The sequence below is a fragment of the Plodia interpunctella genome, chromosome 2 (assembly GCF_027563975.2).
Source record: "Plodia interpunctella isolate USDA-ARS_2022_Savannah chromosome 2, ilPloInte3.2, whole genome shotgun sequence".
NCBI lineage: Eukaryota > Metazoa > Arthropoda > Insecta > Lepidoptera > Pyralidae > Plodia > Plodia interpunctella.
In genome coordinates this window covers 3,681,708-3,696,477 of record NC_071295.1, presented here as the reverse complement: position 1 = coordinate 3,696,477, position 14,770 = coordinate 3,681,708, and the positions used below count along the sequence as shown (strand labels likewise).

Here is a 14,770-nt window from a genome sequence, read left to right as displayed (position 1 = left end):
CATAATACTTAATACTTGTTATAAATTAAATAGAAAAATAATTATACAAAGTGGTTGTATGAACTTCAGGAAATATAAAAATCAATATTTTTAATCTTTAAACATTTATATTTCCTGGAATTGGATTACACATCTATTTTACAAAAGGATTTTTTACTAAAACCGACCTCGGGTAACAATGTTTATAACTGGCAGAATAAAGACAACGGTAAATTATAAAACGATGATATTGGATCTAATTAGAATGGTTTAACTCTTTGTATCATGGTCATGTGTTATGATTATGCATATAATTATTTATTTATTTTAACACTATACTACATTGTAATAATGCGTGCTTAGAAAACAATAAGTAATATAACATACGGTCGTCACGGGGTCTCACGGGGTCAACCGCCCGCCTTTTGAACCGCCCGCCCAATACGTAAATCTATTGCAGATATCCTTACATTACACATAGCCGTCTAAATTATAAGTAGCATATAACTGATTCAATTGATCTATTCATAACAATTATGAAATTATTGATAAGAATAAATGGATTCTGTTTTAAAGCTTCTACATCTATCTAGTTCTATATCTATTGTTATAGAACAAATTAAATTCAAATATCCGAATATCGCAACACACAACACAAAACGTCAACAGGTAAACAAGCGAACCGCACCACAATCAGTTTGAACAATAACACTAATTACGTTGCACTTGTATGCAAGAAGCGTAGTTGACAGAGCAAGTCGGCGCGTCGACTGATCCACCACCAGGCACCACCGTTGCTCCACGCATTGTCTTCCACCGTGGTAACCCGTGCTTTACGCAATCCATTATCCAGAAAACCGACAATTCCGCCGCCAAAATATAAGCCCACTAATCTAAATATTAACAATTGTGAAATAACTACCATGGGAGACAAGATGGAACCATTTCGTTGAGAATTATAACACTAGCCATAACAGTCGCTAATTACGTGTAATAAGATATTTCTCGACCTCTATGTTTTAACATGCATTAAAATACTCGATCAATAAACCTTAGATACCTTCGGAAACAAACGCTTGTTATTCATCTTACTGGTATCTATTATAAATTAAAAAATATACTCTTTTGTATATAAATGTATAAAATATATGCGACCTAGATCTAGATCATTACAGATAGATCCCAAATATCCAAATTCAATGGCGGGCGTCCCGCGGTCAATAGCGATAAATAAACGCCATATATTCTAAGTGTGAAATATTGCTCTGCATAACTTTTAATTATGTGAATGCTGAACCTACGAATCTGTCATTATTTTAATTCAAGGAGCTCGAGTACGATTGTCTCACTTTCGTGTGAGACTGTTAAATTAAAAATATTGCATTGGTCTCATTCAGACCTAGGGAAATAATGAAATCAGCAATAACGAATAATTAAAACACTTTTTACTCCGAATCGACAGAATTGAAACTCGATAAGATCAATGCATAAATTATCCGATTAATTTGTTGGCGAATATTTCCAATGATTTACCAAATAGAATGGCGGTGTATGTATACGTTTGGTTTATGATTATCAAATTTGCATGAATTATAAATATACATATTGTCACTAATGAAATGTCTGTTAGATTATGTTTTAATCAAAATTGTTAATGAACAAATCACACAGATTGATTTAGTGCCCTTGATATAAATAATCATCCAAGGCCCGGGATAATAGGAAATAATATATTTCCCATCTTGACCTGACCGGGGATCGAACTCCAGGGACTATCGGGACGTCCAGGTTGGCAATGTGGCATGATGACCATGCTACAGAAGTAGTATGATTTTAATCTATAGTTTCGTTACAAGTAAATTTCTGAAATGAAATGTTTTGCAGAATACTTACACACAAAATAAATTGTGCAAAAAATCTATCAAATGAGGAAATGTCGCAAAGATGTGATGTTTAGGAAGTCTTAACCAGAATACCAAGAACAGAAATCTCAGAATGTCATGATGCAACAGTTACTCGTGTGTTTTACAATGTACGTACATGTGTAAGAAGACATTAGGTGGCTGGTTACAATTCAAATGACATTTCTTAGGTGTGCCAGTTCTCATAGCCGAGTCTGGAAAGTCTCCATTATACACGTATATTGATGGTTTTCGAAAACAAAGTGAATGTTATCGCCAAACCACTTTTTTGTTTCTTTCGCAAACTTGGATTGCTATAGAAATAAGTACTTAGTATGTTTGTACTTAGTTTACATGTTTATATATAAGTTTTATATTGACATTATTATATTATGTAACTTTAGACATTAGAGTTAATTGAACATCATTTTGCTTGGCTAACTACGTTTTGATTCCAAGTACAAATACAAAACTGTTATAAAAACTAAACTAATAATCGTAATATTACTATTCGAAATTCAAAATAGTATGAAAAAACTGACATAAAACTGATACGTCAAAAAAAACCGTCGTGATGAAGTGGAAACAGGCAACCATTAATTGCTTTCAAACAAAAGCACGTGAACTACTGTTGTTGAATGAAAGCTCTCTCCGTGTTCATTGTTATTATTGCTCTGAATTTGCGATTTCTAATAGGTACAATAAGTGATATCCATTACTCACACACAATATAATACTAGAAAGCAATATAATGTTACAAAACAATAATAACTATGTAGGTTTTGTTGATTCTTTTCAAGGTTTTAGTTCCTAAATGCTACGTACCTACAGCTACGAACAAAAGACATCAACGGCTCCGTTACCCACGGGGAGCAAGAAATTTTTCTTAATCAAATCAAATCATTTATTCAGAAATTAGGCCTTCACAGGCACTTTTTCACGTCATATTCTAAATTAAATGATGTTTACCAAAGCTACAAACTACTAGCATTTCGGATCGACCACTGCTGAGAAGAAATGCCGAAAGAAACTCATTCAAACAGTGTTGGTCCCTATTATGCCAGAAGGGCTTACCATTTTTTAAATATATATTTATGTATAATTTTTTATCAGTAATATAACAATGTAAGTACACAATAAAGTACATGGTCAAAAGGTATACTGAAACATATTATGATTGTGATCAAGTGCTGATGAAAGGAAAATATATAAACCTATATATTTATGTATAATTAACCAAACAAAAAAAAAACTTTTAATAAAAGATCGAGCTGACCAGTTCCCCCGGCAGCACCCGTTCACTAGTTGACGCGTGAGTCAGCCAAGCTCAATCACAATAGAGGGAACCTTCCGACCCGATCCACGACGCCGCTACCGGTTTGACCATTTGAGTGTGCATGACATACTCGATCTCCATAATCTAACATAATAGATACCTATGTTACTTTCAAACACTTGAAGATCACAAATCACGTATATGTTTTACAAGTAAATGTCAAAATATATGTAATAAACATGTCAAGAAAATATATAAATAATAATAAAAAAGTAAGATCAAGTGTAGAAGTTTTAGGAAGCGTCCAAGGGTTTTTATCATTTAAATAGTCGCTAATTATGTAATAAGCATTAGCCATTAAAGCATTTTTAATATATGATTTAAATTTTGGCATTGGCAAGTTAATAGCCTCTACAGGGAGTTTATTGAACAATTTTACACTTTGACCCACGAAAGACCGCCTAACCTTTTTCTATATCCTAACAATATAATTTTCTAGGATCTTTAAAACCAAGTTTCGTTTCACCTTATACGATCCACGTACTTTTTTTGTGAGGATAAAGCCGTCTGGATTTGCCGTTGACGGATACGTTAAGGAGGACATGGTAACATATAAATTATGTAAATTTCCGAAACCAAACTTCGTCTCTAATCATATCAGTTGGTTATAGTATAACTATATTGTCATTCAATATATTACTCATGCGCAATATAATATAGTCCCAAGTGTACATAATATTCATCTGTTGAGGTATACATATTTCATATACAATCATTATTTATCCAAGATTTTTTTTATTTTAATCGATGTTATAATGAAAATTTGCATGAAACATAAAACACACTAATAAACATACTTTTCAAATCAATATAAATTAGTCACGATCAGTTCAATCGAAACTGCGCACTATTCTTTAATTGTTTTAATTAATCACAACAGTCCCTGTTAGTAAAGCGAGTACTGTTTGTTGCAACACAGACAAACAGACGAGAACTCCCATGGCAATCTGTTTCTCCAAACAATAAAGTTAAAATAATTACTATAATCGTTACATTCGCCTCACTCGTTCATTTATAAAGCTTTCTTGCTCAACTTTGCTCATGGCACACTTAGGAATAATCATAATACATTATTCCACCTTATACCTTAGAATAAAAACAAGGCTAGGTAGATATATGTTTTTGTGGAACATATATGATTCATAGTTACATTTGTGATTATTTCATTTGGTGCTTAGTTCTTTCATTTATTTTTCTTTAAACTCAACGCTATAAATCATTGCAATCAGTTCCACACTTTCAAAACGATCGCCTATAAAAAATAATGTAACTAATCTTTCTCAGCATCGTTATGCAAAATTCATATTTGATTGGTTTATCGGCAGCTATCATTTGAACTACGATTCTTAATAAATTAATAAATTCATTTGGTTTTATTGCTCTTAATGTTTAGATTGCCGCCATATTTTATATACTTCACACCTAACTTCTAATTTATGAAGTTTAAAGTTAATAGGTGCGTAGTACTCAGTGTAATTATAGTACTTAGCTCGTTTGAGACATATCTAGTTTAAAATACGCCCAGAGCGGTTGAAGGCAAACAAAGATTAACCCCTTACATTTATCATTATTATTACTTATTCCTTTTCTTTTCCAAAAACAGCTTGTTTCACGAGTAGTGAGTGTGAGTGTGAGTGTGATTCTCAGAGAATTCTTCTTTATATAAATACTAGCTGCATCCCAGGGCTTCACTTCCGTGGGAATTTCGGGAAAGGGTACATAGGCTATATTTTATTCCAGATTATATTCTACCCGTGTACCAACATACATAACAATCAGATTTTGCGTGGAAGAGTAAGAAACATACATACGTATATACACACATCCTCACAAACTTTCGCATTTATAATATTAGTAGGATATTCTTATTAATATTCGTTAATGAAAACATCTCTAAATTCATCATTATTGTTGGTATAATTGACAAAATCTTTTAAAAATTCAAATTTAAACACTTTCAATTAAAGCTCCTTAAAGCATAATTTCAAAGAATTTCATAAGTATGAACTGATTGCAAGGCTTGGCTTGACGTCTCTCTAATTGGAAGGCTTGATTTACCTCGTATGAATGTTAACGCGGGCCCGAGGCGCCGCACGGAATATTCATAAGCTTGAGAACATCATAATTGCCTCCTCATATTATAAATATTTTGTAGTTCATTGATTAATGCTAAAGTTAATTTAATAGAAACCAGTAAAGCGCGGTTCCAATAATGTGCCAATCGTTCTGTGGTTTATATTATGAAAAATATTGTTCTAAATAATTTTTTGTTACCTATTATTCGTTATTGTGCCATTTTATTGTGAATATATTTTTTAATTCTTTTGAAGTTTCTAGATATTTATATAATTATTTTAATTTATCTCTATAAATAAATAGACAAATGCACGAGTATAATATAATGAGTAAATATTATTGAGTATAATTATTACCAATAAATAACAGCAACAAAAATCAAAATCAATAAACGTTGACCTAAATTTGTTTGTATGACGTGTAAAAATAACTAGCTTGATATATCTCCTGGTGGTATTATTCCGATGCGATACCCACTAAGATAACAGACCTGCTAACCGAAATAGAATTAGCGTCAAATGAAATAATTCCGTGATGACATTATACATTTTCGCAGATATCTGTGTGAATATTATTCATAATGTTGTTCATTAAAAATAAATAAAACCATCGGAGGCTTGATCTCGCGCCGCAATTAACATAATTAGGTGTCGTTGGCGACACGGCTCGAGTCGGAAATGAAATTGTGATGAAAAATGGCGACAATGTCAGAAGTCATCGATTTGGTCGCGGACTAGAATCACAGAATAAATAATAGCTAGGACGTGGTAATATTGTGTAATCAGATACGCCTCTTCGCTCATAGGTATATTATAATTGTTATGGAATAGTGTTGTTATAGCCTAATTTAACATATTTACTACAAGGCAAGGGAACAATTGGATCCAACAATCTCCAAGGAATTCGTGGAAGAACCAAACAGCTACAAAAATATACTACATAACGTACATATTTAGGATATGACACATATATAGTGAGGAAATCAGAATACCACATTAACACAATTTTCCCTTCATTTGCTTGTTCCATAGTTTTTTAGGCCCGAGTCCAATCACTGGACAAAAAGGAAAAATATATAGTTGTTATGAATTCCTGTTATGAAATATATCAGGAACTGTAAGACAAAACCAACAAAGTAGAAGGCCAATCATTATACCCTATTAGTTAGTCAGAATAATGTGTATGTTCGCTTTTTATCACGACTCGCACTCAAACAAATTGAATACTTATTAATAATAAAGTAATCTATGAAGTTATCGATCGAGTGACGACGGCCATGCTCACCTCGCCTAGTCACGAGGTAATTTAATAGAGCCCATGGGCCAAACCACTACATATTATGCACATTACGAAAACACCCTACATTGCTTTGAAGACCTTTGTCTGGCATTTGGGGTACTAACAAATTCTCAAAGGTTGTGTATCGAATATTCGAATGCCAAATAACTGCCGGGTCAAATCGATGTGCAGGAACTACTCGATTTAAATTACAAATCATGTCAGTATCTTCATATCTATCTATCGTGCTTTGTTATTTTTATACGATTTAGTTAAAATAAGTAATTAGGTTTGTTACGATAAAAATGGATAAATTTGCAACATATTAATTTCATTAAAATCGGATATGATAATTTTGGACGCCTACCATTTACATATTATGAAATTGTAATGTAAAAAGATGATGTGTTTGTTGATGTAGTAGCTATTTATAATATAGTATTTAGAAGCGATTGAATAACTAAAGACGAGTTACGCTTTCGGTATTCTTTTTTTGCTTCAGTGTTTTTGCATCAAAAGCTTTTATTTATTTCATAATCATTCATAATTTAATGCGATGCGTTATAAATAGTGTCCCTACTTGTACAACGATTAAATCGATTACGCGGTCGGTGGCGAGTCACGTCACGAGTGGCGATTTGCATGAATCGAATAAGCAGGGAATCGTGAGTCTCCGAGATAAATAAGAGCACATGATGGCTCAGTCGGGAGGTCAGCTTGTTATACCCACATCCGGTTGCTGTCGTATTATAAAGCAAAAAGTCAATGTAGTAAACATAATGACGTCAGATCAGTTAAATTAGTTTATTATTGTGATCGGTCAATGTGGAATTTCGACGTATTTTATTTATTTAACAATGTAATGAGATAATTTAACTTTTAATGCCTATAAAAAAAGTTAAAAGGGATAATTTACAAGAATAATATTAAAAGGAGCTGAAAAACTCCATCGCTTAATGGACACGAATTGTAATTAATTGCTTAACAGCTTTACGACGAAAATTGTTTCTCAATCAGGCAAAATACTGACGAATCGTAATGTACTGGGCGGATTTCGATGTAATTTGGGACACGGGTTGAATATATCCTGGAATATCTGATACATACATAGGGTACATATTATCGTAGCGTAGCTAGTTTTATAACTACTGCGCCCCAGAGCTTCGTTCCCATATAAAATTGGAAAAAAAATCATAATCTTGTTGAAATTACTGGTAATGCACATATAGGTATATGAAATTTCAGAAATAAAAAGCGTTTTAGAAATTATGGCAGGGTGACAAAACTCATGAAATTAAAGCATAAATAAACTCTACATGACTTTTTAAGCTATCATCATCATCCCTAGCCCTTTTTCGGCCTCAGAGCATAGGCCTGTCTTATTTTTCGCCAACTTTTCTTGATTTTCCAAAAATCTTGGTGTACATAAATTGCATACAATGTACCTGTATACTATAGATCTTGCAAATCGTTTAGTGTTGTTGTCCTCGAATTCATCTATATTCGAGGAAGGAGAGGTCAAGGTCAAGTTAATATCATGTTGCAATTTTTGGACTTGAACGTTCACAGTAGTAGGCGTGGTGCAAATTGAGTGTCATTGTTTGTCCTTTAATTTAAGTTTTTCAGGTAAACTGGTCGACGAATTCTCCTGAATATGAAATACTGTATTTGCATATGGTCTTTGATATTATTTTTTGTCAGATCATTGGCAATGTGCACGCATAGGGAGGACCCTAATACATATACCAATTTTATCATTTTCTGTTATTAACAGCGTGCGGGCAAAATAGATCGATTTTTTGCACATCACCACCTAGCTATCTCTGTTTGGTCTAATATTTGACTGGTAGAGAATGCCATATTTGAAGCCTTGTAAATGTCATCCAAATGATTACTACTAATTAAAACTATTTACGTAAAGAAAACAGATAACGATAACGTAATAATGACTACATTGTGAGAAATTAGTAGATATCTATAAAATTAGGTACAATACGATGTCCTAAGAAGACCTCGGGTCGTTACTACTTGTCAGACCTTTTGTTTATAACTTGCTTGATAATAAAATTGCTCAATTGCACATTTAGCATACGAATGGTTTACTCAAGAGACACCTATAAATAGGCAAAGACGGGCGATCAGTACGATGACCCCTCCTAGCGACGCTAACCAGTCGTCACAAAGAATATGCAATACCAAGACTGGAGTTCATTATAGATCACTGTTGCTATAGCCGCATGTCATAGCTCTCATCGCTTTCGTATGAATTTCGGCATAACTGGTTTTTAAGTGATTTGAGTTTTTTGAAATACTACACTATACTATACTATACCTCTATTATAATTCTTACAGTTCTATGAGTCCGTGCCACGAATGAAATCCTGCGTCAATATGCGGAACTATAAATAACAGATCGGCCACGGTGTTGTTGTCAGTTACAGCAGTGCCGCAATACTTCTACTTATATTTTCCTACAAAACTAACCCCTCGGGTGCAAATTAATTTCCCCAAGAAATTACCTAAAGAAATCGATGAGTTGGTTTCGTAGACATTTAAAGAAAATTGCTTAATTTAAACTTTTAGCAAAAGTGATCATAATATTATCACGCGTAAAATATTTGACTAAATCAATAACTAGTCAGCGTATCAAAGTGCAAATTTAGTGAAATATATCTGGTCAAATTGATAAAAATTCATTTCTTCATCAATTATTTTTAGCAAAGTGTGTAATAATGATAACGAAACAAGGTAAACATGTAAAACTCGTTAAGTTATTAATTAATGGGCAGACAATATCAATCAATAGTATACATTATTTATTAATTTCTTATTTTCATGGCTTATAGATGTCGCCATGAATGTTTGCGAAATATGTTCAGGCCCTGACACGATGGCTGACCACAACTGAGGACCCTCGCTAGCCCTTCACGACACATTGGAAATGAAAACTACCGGAGTTCAGAACCTAGTGGTCTTTGTATATGACGAACGAACTTAAAGTTAACTTCGTAATAAATAACGTTTATTACCATCTCGCCAATAAAACTGATGAAAGCTTAAAGCCGAAAATATTATTGCTAAGACTAAACAATTCACATTTAAACGACCTACATACAATTGTTCATTACATTTGTATTGTTGGTATGTATATATGGTATAGAGCTATAATTTATGCCGCCAATGCATTTACTCGTATGTGTATTATTTAGATTTTCTTTTTATAAATGCAACTTTAGGTGATGTTAGTTGTATTAGTACAAGTGGTTGACAATGTTTGCCCTAAATCTAAATTTTCGCAAACATTTTGTAGTGCATTGTGGATTGAAGATCCCTGGGAATTTGTAGTGTGCAACAGATTTTGTTTTTAATTTATAAAAAAAAGTCTTAAATGTAAAACGGCAACCAATTTTATTTCATTAATAATTTTTTACCATGTACAATTTACTCAAAGACAAAATAAATTACTTTCTGGTGCGGTTACACATAATTTATTCAACGTTTGTACAAATAGCAACATAATTAAGTACGTAATTTCTTCACGTTTTGAGTGAAACAAAAAATGAGCGAAGGGTTTGAAGGAATTTTGTACATTTTTAAAACAAGACGAGGAAGTTAGTTAGGGAAGGTAAAATATAAATTATAATTAGTGGTATATGAAAATAATATGTTTCACTAAACAAATGATAATTTCTCCGTTTAAAAAAATCACGGCACTTAGTGGCTTGTATAGAGATATGGATCCATCACATAGAGGCCCTTTGCAGATTTTTGATGTTATGTATTATGTTTTTATATTATGTAATTATTATTATGTTTTTATAATGAAGTAAAACCGTTGTACTTACTTATTAAAATAATTATGGCGTTGAATAATATAAACCATTTGAAATTCTATCAAAAGCATTTGCCTTTCAAGTAAACCTGCGCGTGTTAAATGAATGCACCATTCATTTATATTCCTCAAATGTATAATGCACGAACAATTACATTCTAGAAACGTGTAGACATCTATATAATATTCGTACCTGACCCCAGGGTCAGATGGCACTCCTTAAAGCCAACGCATTTTGAGTAACTTCAAGTTTCAAACATAACATTTAAAGATAAATTATTTAGCGTATTTTTTGGACGTGTCCTTCGCTCTTTGTGGCTATCAGATAATCGAGAGATTCAAAGCAAGCGCCAGGGTCGGTTAGATAACAGATTCCCGACCTCCTTTATTGTTACACTTCAACCTTTGTTGAGAAATGACTTTCGCTTTGCTGTAAGTAAACAGATGCGACACGGTTTCGTGAATAGGAGCGGAATAATGTCTACTGTGCTAATGTTATGTGTGTCGTATGTAAATCAATGCTAATATAATAATTTTGATTCGTTTTATAATACGTACAGTGTGTTTTTTTAACCCAACCAAGGTTTGAATGACGAAATAGAGAAAGAAAATTGTATCTTTATTGATTGAGAATTGTATACAATATTGAACAAAAATTAGACATCAATTTGAATAGTATTACAATAAAATACACGAACGTAGTATATACATAATATAAGCTATCATCTTATGCATTTGTTTCAGATGCAGAACTTATTCATTGCATAAAACTACTACCTGTCTGGCGCAAGACGACACACTGTCAAATCAAATATATTAGGTAACCTAAGAGTTATCGTAACTGCGATGTCAAAGGTAATCAATACATCGGCAAGAGTCGTTAAATGCAGTCTGGCACATTGACACTTGATCTAAACCTATTGGCAATATATGTACATTTTCGAAATTCAACTTGGGGGGATTTTTTCAAAATATTAAGTACTTATTGGTAAAAGGAAATTTGGTCTACTTCTTCAAAAACTTCATAAACAGTGGAGATAAAATCAGTAGCCAACTCATAAACAGAAACGCATGGTGGAAAATGACAAGGAGAGCAGACATCATTTGATATGAGAAGAAAGAGACAGTCATAATTAGCTGCGCCCAACGAAATCGCGTTGATATTTTCTCTTCTAGTTTATGTAAGAATCGAAATACTTAAGTAGCTTATGCTAATATAAGAAGTGGCTTTATCTTATAATGGGAAATTAAGAAAGACTGATGGGACAATTTTCTATGTGACTATAAAAAATTCCATATTAAACGATTAACAAATTTTAATGAAAGTACTGATCAGATTGTTAAGTATAAGGGCTATTCCCGCTAATGGGGTTCAATAATTTATTAATCCCATAGATTTTCAAAAAGCAACTAGGCCGACAAATAAAAAAATTTTCAATACATCATCACTAACACATCTTTTTGATACAACCTTTATTTATTTAATACCAAATAACACAAGAGTTCGATTCATAGTGTCACGTGATATGCCAGGTTGGTTTCAGTACATCGCAATTATATCAAGCAGCTTATTTACACGTGTTTAATGACTCATATAAATTAGCAGATAGTAGGCGCCAAAATGAAGTGCACCTGCCAAAACCCAGCTAACAATGCGCAGTCGTACCCACGCACTAGATGAGTCACGCTAAGATTAATTGCCTCACCTTGGCACATTCTTCAACAGTAATTATGAAAATCGATATAAAATGTATGTATTTATTTATTATTGTCCTTACAATGAACAGTTTATTAATAATTTATTATCGAGTGGTTCCCACGAAGCGAGACCTTTCTTTAGACATCTAATAAACATCCTTCACAATAAATACACACGGAACTGCTAAAGTAACGTATTGATATATAAATCTTATTCCACGATATCGATCGTAACCTTCTGATAAAATATGACCAAAAAAATAGGTGCAACTTTATGTATTTTTTTACTGCCTTCATTAAATAATATTTTTTGTAGAGAATTAAATGGGTCCACACCCATTTAATAGAAGATCCACACTTCTCCACAGAAATCCATAAAGAATAATTATATCAAAGAAATTTGCCCTCCTGTTTTCGCGCACACAGTTCCACAGTTAAATTAATACAGGAAATTAATACAGGCCAAAAATAGGAGTAACTTTCATTAACGTTAAATTAAGAAATTAAACATAAAAAATGTTCTTTCTAATCTCTTGCATAAACTAACATTGAAAACTGTAATAGGCAAGCAATCACAGATTTCTTTAATTTGACACGGTTAATTTGGCGGAAAAGGCGCTTTGCCGAAATGCAATAATAATATTGAACCAATTAGTGTAAATTATATATTTGTTATTTGCAATATCCGTTTGACGATATATAATGACCATTATAATAATTTGTTAGCGAGATAAAAAAATACGCTACCTATGGGAAACATCCATTGAAAATGAACTAACAACACGGCACAATCAATTTAGTTATGAATTAATATCATAATTGATATATAACTTTACGTACGTTAACGATAAAAAACATAGGTTCTAATATAAGTAGTTAAGTATAAATTAACTTACGTGGTAACAATGTTCAGAGTCTTTAATTATTAACGTAATCAGCTCAGAATAATTTTGATACATAAACTAAATATAATACGTACAAAATTACTGAGAATGGAAAATTTCTATCGCGTTAACTTTATTTACTATTTAAAGACCCCACATCGGGTAGGTAACAACAGCTTATCAATAGAGACAATGTCGAGTAAACAGCTAATTATAATATTTTTCTTTTATCTTCCGTTCCAATGTCTTTACTGAGTATATATAGCATTGATTGCTTTGCTTATGTAAATATTTTGCACGATCGCAAGAACTACAAGCATATGTAATATTTTAGGTAAACTATTTTGGGACAATTACATAGCACTTTGGGTGGCAAAGATAAATATATTTTACCACTTCCATACTATGTGTTACACATTTCCATACATGTTTTCGTATAATCAAACTATTAAGCTTAGTTGTCTTTTTGTCTCATGAAGATATTTATTAGTAAAATACAATGCTTACTTACTCTTCTGGCTCAGTGACCTCAAAGTGGATCTCAGCCGAAACAAACGCCACGGTCTTCTATTCTACGCTATGGTTCGCCCACAATACAATAAAAAAACCTTTATCAAAACATACTCATATATATGCGAAAGGTGGTCTTATTGTTGTGAGCAATTTCTTCCAGGCAACCTTTTGGAGAATTACAAGAAAAGTTTTTTTTTCTACGTACATTGACTGTATGTCAAGTTACCGTGCTTGAATATTTATGCCGTTGTAATATGGATGATTTTACAATGTGTTTGTATAGGTTAATGTGCTGAGCCTGTGGTCAACGGCACATCAAAGTTTACGCAAATCTCGCGACAAGCACTAGATCAATTTCTGTCATGAATTTTCTATCTGTCAGTACCAGAAAAAAATGTCATTGCGGTGCAACATCAACTGCAACTTGTTAGTGCAATTGATTACAAGTAACATTGTATTTCTATAATAAATAGAACACAAGTTCTGCTTCGTGGCCCCTAGATCCAACGAACGAATGAATTGTTAAATGCTTGTTAAAAGTATTTTATTTTTAGTATAGTAGTATAGTATAGTGCCCTGTTTAAACGTGAATTATATAAGACAAGATTTCGCTAACGGCAATCACAAGACCATCACATAATTTTGTGAATGTTTTGTCCATAAAAATCGCATTCGTTACACTATCGTGCATCTGCAGCGTTCGTAACGAATAGGCACTACGTTTATCACGTACAGTATACTACTCGTATACGTTTTATGTCTCTATAGCATTTTATGCATATTTTTATGACGTAACATATTTGCTCGTTTTACTTACTATACTAATTTTATGTAGTGTGTGACTTTATCTAAAGTCATAATTAACACACTGATATCAAGTTCCATAGAGACAGCAGTATTATTTATCTTGACTCTAATTATAGCTCTTGAAGTAAACAAATAATTTATAAAAATATGGCATTCCTTCTCGAAAGAATTAACACATGTGTAGCATACAATAGGTACAATTAGCCAATTCAAAGATAATGTGCCTATTCAAAAGATAAGACCTTACTCTAAAACAACGGTACAAACGGTCGGATTGAATATTTTATTTGTACAACAGAAGAATGGGTGGTTTACAATGACAAGAATGCGTGAACTCGATAGAGGTACAACAATGTAAGTCATCGAAGCTGTGACGGACAAGTCAAGGCTCCCGTGGCGGTTGGAAACGAGACAAACATGGTCAGGGCGGAGTCGCTGCCGTGCGCCGGCGCAGCTCGGCGTTCGG

The 14,770-nt window shown here is 32.8% G+C and overlaps 1 protein-coding gene across 3 annotated transcripts in view; it reads right to left on the bottom strand.

Moving 5' to 3' along the window:
* Positions 1 to 14,770, bottom strand: part of LOC128674813 (uncharacterized protein) — a 66,763-nt gene that overhangs the window by 17,723 nt on the left and 34,270 nt on the right. Inside the window, exon 1 of one of the 3 annotated variants that reach the window (XM_053753724.2) lies at positions 668 to 754. The exons of the other annotated variants lie outside the window; for them this stretch is intronic. The gene's annotated coding sequence lies outside the window, so the exon portion shown is untranslated. Of the gene's footprint in view, positions 1 to 667; positions 755 to 14,770 lie in introns of those variants that run through there. 3 annotated transcript variants of the gene reach the window in all.